This window comes from Glandiceps talaboti, chromosome 20, assembly GCF_964340395.1.
Source record: "Glandiceps talaboti chromosome 20, keGlaTala1.1, whole genome shotgun sequence".
Taxonomy (NCBI): Eukaryota; Metazoa; Hemichordata; class Enteropneusta; family Spengelidae; genus Glandiceps; species Glandiceps talaboti.
Genome location: NC_135568.1, coordinates 9,144,276 through 9,156,384, shown reverse-complemented (window position 1 = coordinate 9,156,384; position 12,109 = coordinate 9,144,276). Strand labels below are relative to the sequence as shown.

The 12,109-nt window shown below is 33.5% G+C and overlaps 1 protein-coding gene across 1 annotated transcript in view; it reads right to left on the bottom strand.

The window, feature by feature from the left end:
• Positions 1–12,109, bottom strand: part of LOC144450743 (uncharacterized) — a 158,935-nt gene that overhangs the window by 145,785 nt on the left and 1,041 nt on the right. The gene's annotated exons all lie outside the window — the stretch shown is intronic.

Genomic DNA, 12,109 nt, shown 5'->3' with positions numbered 1-12,109 from the left:
TTGCCAAACAAAAACCGAGGATGAGAGTACCATACCTCTGGTGCGGAGTTTTCCGACATCGGACATTAGCTCTTGACAGCACCTTTGGTGCTATGCAACCTGTGGTCACCATTACAAAATGAGCAAAATTCCCTATAAGAGTCTATAGTGACCCGGCTAGCTTGTACATGAAGTGTGCAGGTTCCATGTTATGGATGAGGATTGGGTATTTATTTTGGATTTTTACTTCATAAAACAGTTTTATCATGGGGTCCTACTTGAAAAATCAATGTGAAACAACATATGCGAAGCCCTTGTTTACAACGCAATAAATTGCAAAAGATTAATATGTGTTTAAAATGTTTGTTATTGTACGTGTACATACAATGCAAACTTTTTCGATGTTTTTTTGAGCTTTTTACAAGGTATTAAGAAACAAATATACAAAATGTAGATTTGGTCTATGTGGTGTAACATTGATTTTTCAAGTAGGAAGCAATAATAAAGTTGTTTTTATAAATTACAAATCCAAAGTACCTACCCAATCTTCATCCATATGACCACTTTAACAGTAACAACTACATGAAAATTATAGAAAACATTTTCACTTTTCAGAAATACATTGAGTTTGGAATTATACTGATATTTCATGAAAATTTGGTGACTACACAAGTTTGTTTACTATCCTATGATTTGGGGTGGATTTTAGCATTAAAATGCACAACATACACATGTAGATACAAATCACAAATGACATGGAAGTTATCACCATACATAAATCTAAAAAAAAAAAAAAAAAAAAAAAAAAAAACATTCTCGCAAACCAGAGTTATCATTTCTACTACTACACTTCGAAAACCAGTGGGAGGCTCGTTAAGAACGTTGCCGTAAAACAGGCCGTCATTTGCGACGATGGTGTAACATGACAACTAAACTATTTAGAGCACACAATCAATAACTAACACCAGTTCAATCATTTGTTTTCCTTTTCTGGGGTGAAGATTATTATTAAAGAATTTACAGGATATTCGTTTGACATTTTCAGTTTCTTGTCATCTTTGACTGAACTTATATTGTATTTACATAATTGTTCCTCAAATTTGCATATCAGTGGTAAGATAAGGGGAAAGCTCAATAATAGTTCAGACCCCAGACCCCCCCCCCCCCCTTCCTTCTGATGTAATTGGCCAAAATTTATAATTGTTTCAGACAGCACAATAGTGTGTACATGTAGCAAGGAAAAAATAGCTCTTTTACTGATATTTTAATGTATTTAATTTAAATGCAACATATTTACTATAATAGCAAAAATTCTTCCATTTCTCAACTTGACATTTTCCAGAAATATTTGTATTTAGGAGAACAAAACAGATTCAATTAAAAGTAAAATGGGTTTTTGTCGGAGTAATTACTAAAACGGTTAAAAAATAACCAACCCTCAAACTAAAAGAATGGGGTTTTTTTGTTGTACATTGAACTATTGATCTCCCTTTGCGCCTAAGAAACATGTATGACATACTGCTAGAGGGGCAAACACCAAAAGAGTCCCCAACCTATAGAAAACAGTGTTGTTCTTGACATGACCTTTCTTGAGTCAAAATGGACTGGCTGGCTAACTTGACACAATATGACTGGAAGGTGATACGACCTCTGACCTCAAATCACATAAATCCTCAGATTGTATGTGTCACTCTGTCTTGTGTAAAGTGTACAGCCGACACCTCCATGTATCAAACACTGAAGCAAATTGGCTTTAAGTGTTTTTACCCTTAAGGAGAAATTTGATGTCAAAAATAGCCTCTAGACTATTACAATTACAGATACAGCCATATATATGTATGTATGTATGTATGTGTGTGTGTGTGTGTCTGTCTGTCTGTCTGTCTGTATGTATGTATGTATGTATGTGTATGTATGTGTGTATGTATGTATGTATGTATGTATATATATATACATACATACAATATTACATACATACACACACACACACACACACACACACACACACACACACACACACACACACACACACATATATATAGCGCCAATGGCATTGTAGCACAACTGTAAACTTCATGTGTTATATTTTTTTTTACAAATATTTATCCACTTGCCTAACTATTGATGTTATTTTTGCAATATATGTATCAACATTTCACTGTTGCTATGGCCATGGACTAATTGCTTGACATATATACAAAACAATGTATGTGTTCAGTTGCCAAATGTTTATCTACTCCTAAAAAATCATCAACCAACATTTCATTTCTGTATCCTCAAATTTTAATAGCTCAGGTGACAGAGGGAAAGAAATTTGGTCCATGAACCAATTGAGAACGTTTTTATATATATGTCTCATATTACGTATATCTTTAAGACAATATTGTTTGAATTTATGCATCTTTATACAGAATTATCTGAAGTGTACAACTCACTACCCCTTGACAAACAAACTGCTATAAATTACTATAATTGACATAAAACACTTATCAACAAGTTTTTCGATGAATTTATAGAATTTTAACGACAGGTTACCCCGGAATACCTATGACCTCACTTGTTATCTCTCTGATAAGGTGACATCTGACTCATCACTGTAATCTATTTTGATCATCATTTATTGCCTGTTGCTATGGCGACGATACACTATGAGATTTTACTGTTTCGAGATGGTATTTGAATGGAGTATGTGTATTGATAGGCAACATATTTTACAAATGTTGTTTCTTACCAGAAGATTTTTTTAAGATAGTCTGTTGGCTGGTACTGAAAGTATCTCATTATTGGACCTGTACACATACATGTACACAATTTTATTTTAATTTATTCACTGGGGTCAAAGTTCAACTGCTTTGGCAAATTATTAGCAATTATTACACAACTTGTAATTTTTTTATTTTTTTTTTTTTATTTTTTTTTTGGGGGGGGGGGAGGGGGTTGAGTCTTTATAATAAATCGAAATGTTCACTTTATGAGAAAAACTGATCTGATTTATGTAAAATCAGAGGTACGAATATGGTTAGATTTCCTTTATTTACCTAGCCTACCTGTAGACTGTGAATAAATACTACTACACTATTTCAGCTATCCTAACTGCCCTTTCAATTTTTTGAATTTTCATTTGGGAGGATGAGTGAAAATTCAAAATATCTGGCATTTAGGAGAGCTGAAATAGTGTAGTAGTATCAGTCAATCAAGTCTACAGGTACAGGTAGGCTATTATTTACTGTTTTTTTTTTTCATATATCATTAATTCTTTTTTGATTTTCTCATTCTGACAGTTACTTGCCTCAGGAAGTAAAGATGAATAACAATAATAATAATGATGTTAATTTATAACGTGTCTTTTCTCCTCAGAGCTCAAGGCACTCACATTTATTACCCCTGTCACGGATCAATAGCGTCACAATGGCTCTTTACTTCTTCAACTCCCTGGGGAGCATACAATCCATTGCAGCCTCTATAACATTCGTGCAAACCAGAGTTGTTATTTCTACCACTACATTTCGTGGAAGGCTCGTTATGAACGTTGCCGTAAAACAGACCATGGTTTGCGACGATGCCTCTATAAGTGCATAGAATTAAAGCATTCACATTGCAACCTCTATCCTACCAGGTCCCCAATTATACAGCTGGGTTGACTGAGGCACAATCGTGGTTCAAATCTTGCCCCTGAAGGACTTTAGCCATTCAGAAACAAATGGCAACAACAGGATTCGAACTTTCAACCTGCAGATTCCAAGCCAGCCACTCTAAGTAACCATTCACCCAATCTAGCCATATTCCTTGATCAGACTTTCACCAGATTAGAGAAACACATCAAAAAATTAATCTGTCCATATCTGGTGTTCCATTGATATGGTCACAGTTCATGATACATGTATCTATAAATACTTATAATTATACAGGAGTGGTGTACAATACACTGTAAGTAAAGAACAAGATTAAAGTTTAAATAGAAATTTGAACCGTAGATTACAGCCACGACCTTAATACTTTAAACGACTATTTTTATCATTTCCACATGTTGCCATGAGAACAAAGGAATGTCATCATCCTGGGTATTTGTCAGGAATGAAATATTTGAAATTAATGAAATTTAGTCTCATCTTTAACCCTTCATGTACTCTTCCTTAACAGTAAAGGGGAGTCCAGGTCTTATGTAAGTTCTAACAAAGGGACCTCAATTTGCGGGTTCTATCAATGGGGAGAGATGTAAACAAATGAAAAATTAAAGGGGCCACAATTCAGTGGCTCTGCAGGGGGAGGGAGATGTGAACAAAGAGTTCTTAAAACTGCTGGGTTTTGTCAATGGGGAGGGAGATGTAAACAAAGGGACCTCAATTTGCTGGCTCCCCATTGATAGCTGAAGCTAGCAAATTGAGGTACATCAATTTGATGGGGTTGCTAGTAAAGGGACCTCAGATCAGAATTGCTGGCTTCGATCAATGGAGAGGGAGATGTGAACAAACAGATTTTTATGTGAGGGGGCGGAGGGGGAAGGGGAATGTCTTCTATCAAAACACAAAGGAACATGACAATAAAATATTCTATACAACAAAACAAAATTTAATGCATCATTGATAAATATAGCTAACAGTAAACATGACAATTAACAAAAAATTAACATAAATTAACATAATAACTTTGATAATGATGATACCCTTCTAAGTTCAAGTTCACACATAGCACATACAATGTATCATTTTAAATGTAACACTTAAGTTCATTTATCAATGTACTGACATACATGTACACTTACAGTACAAATATATAAGCAATATATAATATACATGTATATTTATAATATATAAAATATAAATTTTAAATATACAATATATACATATATAATAAATGCATTAAAATATATAATATATATGTACATATATACATATACCATATATACAAAATGTATATATATATATATATATATATATATATATATATATATATATACAAAATGTATATATATATATATATATATATATATATATATATATATATATATATATATGTATGTATGTGTATATATATATACATATGTATGTGTATATATATATACATATATATACACACACATACATATGAATTGTTTATATTGTTAGCAAAATATTTCATGCAAATAAACTATGAAAAGTTACATTTAATAAATTGTACACTTAGTTAGTTTACTATTGTTTACATGTTTTGTAGTTAGATATATTTTAGTATATCCTTGACCATAGATTATGTTATTTAACAAGTAATTTCAAGTCAAATATACTATACTATACTATAAGTTGGCTATGACTTGATTCTCACATTATACATGTAAAACCCTAAATTCTTTCTAAATACAATATACAATTGTAATGTGAGATGAATAAAGTAATTCGGATTCTGATTCTGCCTAGCCTATCAATATACTTATAAATTGGTATTTCACCTGTAGTGAGCAACACAGCTAAAATCTTAGACTGTCGACAGTCGCTCGTGCCTTTTTTCCTACGTTTTATATAAACTCCGATCCGGCGCAACACTAGTCTAATCGCAAACTGACCTTCAGCCCTCGATATCAATTATACTAGTGTTGCGCCGGATCGGAGTTTAGATAAAACATAGGAAAAAAAGGCACGAGCGACTGTCGACAGTCTACTAAAATCTATGCTTCCTACATACATGTACATCCTTTGGTTTCCTTTCCATTATGGTGAGAAAATTTCATTTTTAATCTGGTTTCCTTTTCTCTGTACCATTATTGTTAGATAGAATCTTAGTTGCTTTTAAAGTGTACATGTATTTTTGTATTATTTTTAGTATATTCTTTCTGTCATTATACTATTATAAGTCTGGTTAGAGAAGAAAGGTATTCTGATCAAAATATACCATATTGGTGATGGGTAATTTATATACTACATCATGTATGTACGTCAAATGTGTTTGACAGTGGGGTGTAGTCGTGAGATTGGGTTATACATGTACATGTAGAGTTCTCACATGGGTAGGGACTCAAGTAAACTGCTGGAGGTTGGGAGGTTCGGATCAGGTGAGATTTAAATAAACTACCTAAGTGGGAGGTGAAGGCTTGGTGTTCAATTATGATTGATGAAGACTCTGGTAAACTGCTTTGGTTTAATTAAAGGAATAGGGTAGCGTTTTAACATAATTGGTGGGTTAAACTCTGGTAAACTGCCTTGGGAAATGATAGGGTGGGGGTTGGCATTGAGGTGTAGAGGGGTTGGGTACAGTATTAAAACCACAATTGACAAGGACTCAATGAAACTGCCTGAGGTGGGATGAGGGTTTCAAAAGAGGAGTAGGGTGTTAAATTCAACCCTAAATTGATAGGGAGAGACTCCAGCAGCACACTGCCTAAAGGTGGAGTGTAGGATGATGGAACAGATCAAACATAACTGGTGTGGATTCCAGTAAAATGCCTAAGGATGGGATAAGGAGGGACTGAAACAATGGCGTGGGCTGTTCATGTATCGTTATTGATAAGGGGATCCATCAAAGTGCCATACAGTGTTAAAGTGAAGATGGATTGGATCTGACATTCAACCATAATTCAAGTATACTGCCTGAGGGTGGGAGTGGGGGTGGGGGTGGGTGTGGGGACTGAGGAGGAATACCTGGGTACAGTTATAACCTGGTATGTTGTAATTGATGGGACTTCAGCAAAGTACTTGAGGTTACCACAGAATGAGGGCGTGGAGCAATGAACCATAACTGATCGGGATGCCTGGAAAGTGCCTGAGGGTAACTATCATAGCATTGATCAAATGCCAACTGTAGTAGGTGTGACATTCATTCATTCAATTACAATTCCAAGTTATACAGTATGAGTTGTGATATGTCCTGGCAAAGTTTCAAATACCACAAAAGCTACTGAAATGTCACTTGAATCACTATACATGTAAAGATCATCATCACTTTTATTAAACTACATAATACTTGGTGGTTAGATTTAGCTAAATGAACTGTTTCTGTGAGCTACAGTGTCCTGTTGATTTCCATTGGTCCGACTACCACCTATAAAATGTGGTAGCCTACACACAATGTTTTACAGTTCCTGAGCCCTGCCAGGACTACTGCTAAGTCTAGATACAATGTTTAGTTGTCTATGTGTCCTGGACTACCCCCGGTACTGCTAATTTGGTAGTCTAGATACAATGTTTAGTAGTCTATGTGCCCTGTACTACTGCTAATTTGGTAGTCTAGATACAATGTTTAGTAGTCTATGTGTCCTGGACTACTGCTAATTTGGTAGTCTAGATACAATGTTTAGTAGTCTATGTGTCCTGGACTACTGCTAATTTGGTAGTCTAGATACAATGTTTAGTAGTCTATGTGTCCTGTACTACTACTAATTTGGTAGTCTAGATACAATGTTTAGTAGTCTATGTGTCCTGGACTACTACTAACTTGGTAGTCTAGATACAATGTTTAGTAGTCTATGTGTCCTGTACTACTGCTAATTTGGTAGTCTAGATACAATGTTTAGTAGTCTATGTGTCCTGTACTACTGTTAATTTGGTAGTCTAGATACAATGTTTAGTAGTCTGTGTGTCCTGGACTACTGCTAATTTGGTAGTCTAGATACAATGTTTAGTAGTCTATGTGTTCTGTACTACTACTAATTTGGTAGTCTAGATACAATGTTTAGTAGTCTATGTGTCCTGTACTACTGTTAATTTGGTAGTCTAGATACAATGTTTAGTAGTCTGTGTGTCCTGGACTACTGCTAATTTGGTAGTCTAGATACAATGTTTAGTAGTCTATGTGTCCTGTACTACTGTTAATTTGGTAGTCTAGATACAATGTTTAGTAGTCTATGTGCCCTGGACTACTGCTAATTTGGTAGTCTAGATACAATGTTTAGTAGTCTATGTGTTCTGTACTACTACTAATTTGGTAGTCTAGATACAATGTTTAGTAGTCTATGTGTTCTGTACTACTACTAATTTGGTAGTCTAGATACAATGTTTAGTAGTCTCTAAATTCTGTACTACTGCTAATTTTGAGTTCGTGATACTGAACTGTATGTGTATGCACAAGTCATCATTTTCCTATTAATGGTTTTCTGGGGGTCTTTTTGTCTACAGATCACTCTCTGTACATATTGTGGTTTTTTGCATTCCATTGTTGTAAGCAGGAAGTTATACATTGTACGTCTCTACAGGCTATTCAGTGAACAAAATGTCACAGAGTAGGTCAGACCACAATAAAGAACGACAAGAAAAGCCGACTTTGTAAACTACACATACAGTTTATTCAAATGAAACATCAACTTGATTTAGTGTTAGGTCATTCATGATATGCATACAGGAGTACACACTTAACTAAGGGTCAAATTCTCTGAGGTGTGTTTTTTTTAACGTTAGAGATTTCTGATGATAAGAAAGTTCTAGGCAAACTTGGTAAAATTTACACTTGTGGATTTGATGTTTGAGCTTGAGGGGATGGAGGGAGTACATTTTGTAGCTGAAATAGATGCTGTGTCATGATTTCCTGAGAATTCCCTCATCCACATGTAGGGCAAGATGACTTGGGTGAAATCATGTAATCATCTACTACCAAAGTAACTAACTCAAGAGGTGAGGGTGGGGGTGTGGGTAGGGGTGGGGGTGCCCAAGGAATGGTTGTGAATTTTCAACATTTGGTCATTGCTTTAAATAAATTGAAAACTGCTGTTACATGTACAAAAATGTACTTCTGAAACTAACACAGGGAAATGATCATGTTGCAATGTATCAGTTTTGTAATGGAAATATCCAATGAATTTATCAATTATTATTAATATACCACACAAACCTATTAGAAATAACACTTTGCTACATATATGTCACCATATAACGAGCATCCCAACCCCCCAACCCCTCTCACCCCAAATACACACACACCACAAACATGGGTTAAAAAGTCAATTTATTCAAAATAAGTTAACATGTGATCTTTTTACCAATATTTCCAACTATTCTCCTTTCCACATTTGATTATTCCAATTACTATACACATATTACCAATGAATAATTTACAAAATGTACACTTCGTGGTCATGAATTGACACTACTTCTCAATTTTTTGAACTAAATTTGAACTTCTACCTCAGTTTATCCAGTAAGAAGGATTTAATAAAAAGAGCCATATAAATTCAATTGGGTGATCCCAAATGAAAATTGAATGGTCATTGCAGTCCAAATTTGAACCATGTACACCTATACAAGTACACACACAGACACACAGACACACACCAGTCTAGGTACATGTAACACTCATAGAGATTACAGGACTAACAAAATACTGCAAGGTCATCATTGATTCACTTTTGTCAATCAATCAATCAATCAATCAATCAATCAATCAATAAATCTGCATGCAGTCATTCGAAAAGAATGAGGTACACCACATCATCCCATTGTGAATACAAAATGTAAATTTGTACTGTCGTAATATTAAGATGTTTAACTTCCCTTCATTTTCTTCATTATAGTTATAGAAACTTTGCTATCATAATCCATAAGATGTTAACTATTAATAAGGGGGCATGAGGTGAGATAGAGTTTGGGGGTGTAATTTTTGTTGTAGATAAAATGACACCTGATGTGTTCTATTCTACTTACAGAAGGCATACATATAACCAGCATTTAGTTGATTGCAAAATTCAAACATGGTATTTACAAATTATAAATATGATTTGAACTATGGTTTATAATCAACAGAAATTAATCAAATTTCGACAACACCTGTAGACACACTGGGCCATATGAGCTATTACAAGGTTGTCTATGATTGCAAAACATACATACATACATACATACATACATACATACATACATACATACATGCATGCATGCATGCATGCATGCATGCATGCATGCATGCATGCATACATACATACATACATACATACATACATACATACATACATACATACATACATACATACATACATACATACATGATACATACATACATACATACATACACACACATACATATATACACACATATATAAGTTACCACTCATGAACAACCAAACACAGCCAACCGATGTGCTTGTTTCCGATGTTTTCTAACCAATCAGAATGAGCCTTATGAAGTGCTTTACAGTATCTGAGACACCCCTACCCCCACCCTGCCCACCCCCATACACACACCTCCCATTTATTTTGAAAACAATTTTCATTTGTTGAAAACTATTTTTTTCACTCACTTTGTGTTCTTTAACAAGGCAAACCATTGTATATATATTTTCAACTTCATATTTTTTATTGAAATCTATACAAATATTTTCATTTTACATGATGCCAAATAGGTCTTGAAATTATCACACAATGCTGTAGTCTATCTGCTAGACCCTTGGGCAATTCCACAGGTCACAAAAGACAGTGTCCAGGGCTTGCCCGAGGTATTGTCATCCATGGCACCAGAGGTTATAACTGTCATCCTTGGCTTTTGTTCTGTGACATTCTGAGTACAGATCCGGGTCATGACCAGATGACTAACAACATTACTTTTTTTTTTTTTTTTTTTTTTTTTTTTGAAACCTACATCATTTTTTTTTCAGTTGAAATTTACATATATTTGAATTTTTTAATAATACGTTTATTTCACACACTGGATTGATTTCAGTCATGTAATATTTTAGTGATAGATCAATTCTAGGAAATGGAAATAATCAGTTAGTCATACACACATGTTATGTACTTTGTACTGAACTCAAGTCATAATAGCGATATGGTGATGAAATTAGATAGACTGAAATGATAGGTTAGATTCGTGCACACGTTATGTACTTTGCACTTTTTCTGAAATTAACCCTACATATCAATAAGATATCATGTTTTATATCAACACTTATTTTGTAGTCACCAAGTAACCTGTCAATCAAGTAAAAGCCATCAATGTGCTTAGAATGACAATTGCTCCAAGCTTCCAAATAAAATGAGAAATATATTATTTTTAAATAATTTAATTTTCACAAGACTTCAATTTCATTCAAGACTTTAAAGTATACCTAATGAATGCACCTCAAGATAATTCCCAGACAATCAAAGTTCTTCAAAATTCTCCAGTTTTGAAGTGGCCATATGGATGAGGAATGGATATTTATTTTTGATTTTAATTTATAGAATTATTTTATCATGGCTTCCTACTTGAAAAATCAATGTGAATAAACCCAAGTCATTGTGTGTAACTCAATACATTGCAAAAGAAAGCTATAAAAAATGTGTAAAAAAGTTTGTAATTGTATGTACATAATTACAAAGATTTTACACATACATTTATTAATCATTTGTAATGTATACAGTTACAAAGACAGACTAGGTCAATGTTGTTTCACATTGATTTTTCAAGTAGGATCCATGATAAAAATTGAAAAAAATGCAAAATAAATACCCAATCTTCATCCATTTGGTTTAATTAATACTTTTAAAAATAATTAAATCAAAATTCTTTTATTTCCTAATATTTCAAAATATTTGATTTCCTAATTCAGAATATTTTATTAAAAACTATAATTGTCAAAAATAATCATGATTGTTTACTGGTATTACCAGTTTGTTTTTCAATTATCATTTCTGATCTTAAAATTCCAGAATCAATTAGATTCAACAATAAAAATATTGTATAACTTTACCTGGTTTTAAAATAAATAATTTAATATATTTGGACTTTTAAAAGGTATCCACAATTTCAAATAAGGACATAACTTTTCCTGGCTTTAAATAAATAATTCATATATTTGAACTTACAACTTAGATGGAGCAAACGTTATCCCCAAATAAGGACATACATTTCCTGGTTGTGAAATAAATAATTTATATATTTGAACTTAAAGCTTCTACATAGTATAAATTATTCTCAAATAGCGACATATAACTGTTCCTGGTTGTGTAATAAAGTTTAAACAATGTATTCATTTGAACTTATATTTACAGAGAGTAAAAGTTATTCCCATAAACAAAGTAGGAACTGAACAAATACAAGATATAAAATGAGGTAAAAAAAAGACGTAAATACATCTACATTGTCTACACAATGTTCTGGTACTTCAGGTCAACGAGTTGAGAAAACTCCACCGTCAAGTGAAAGTGGGAGGGGCACACAAGTTCTAAAAGTATAAACAATACACTTTCAGTTTCAC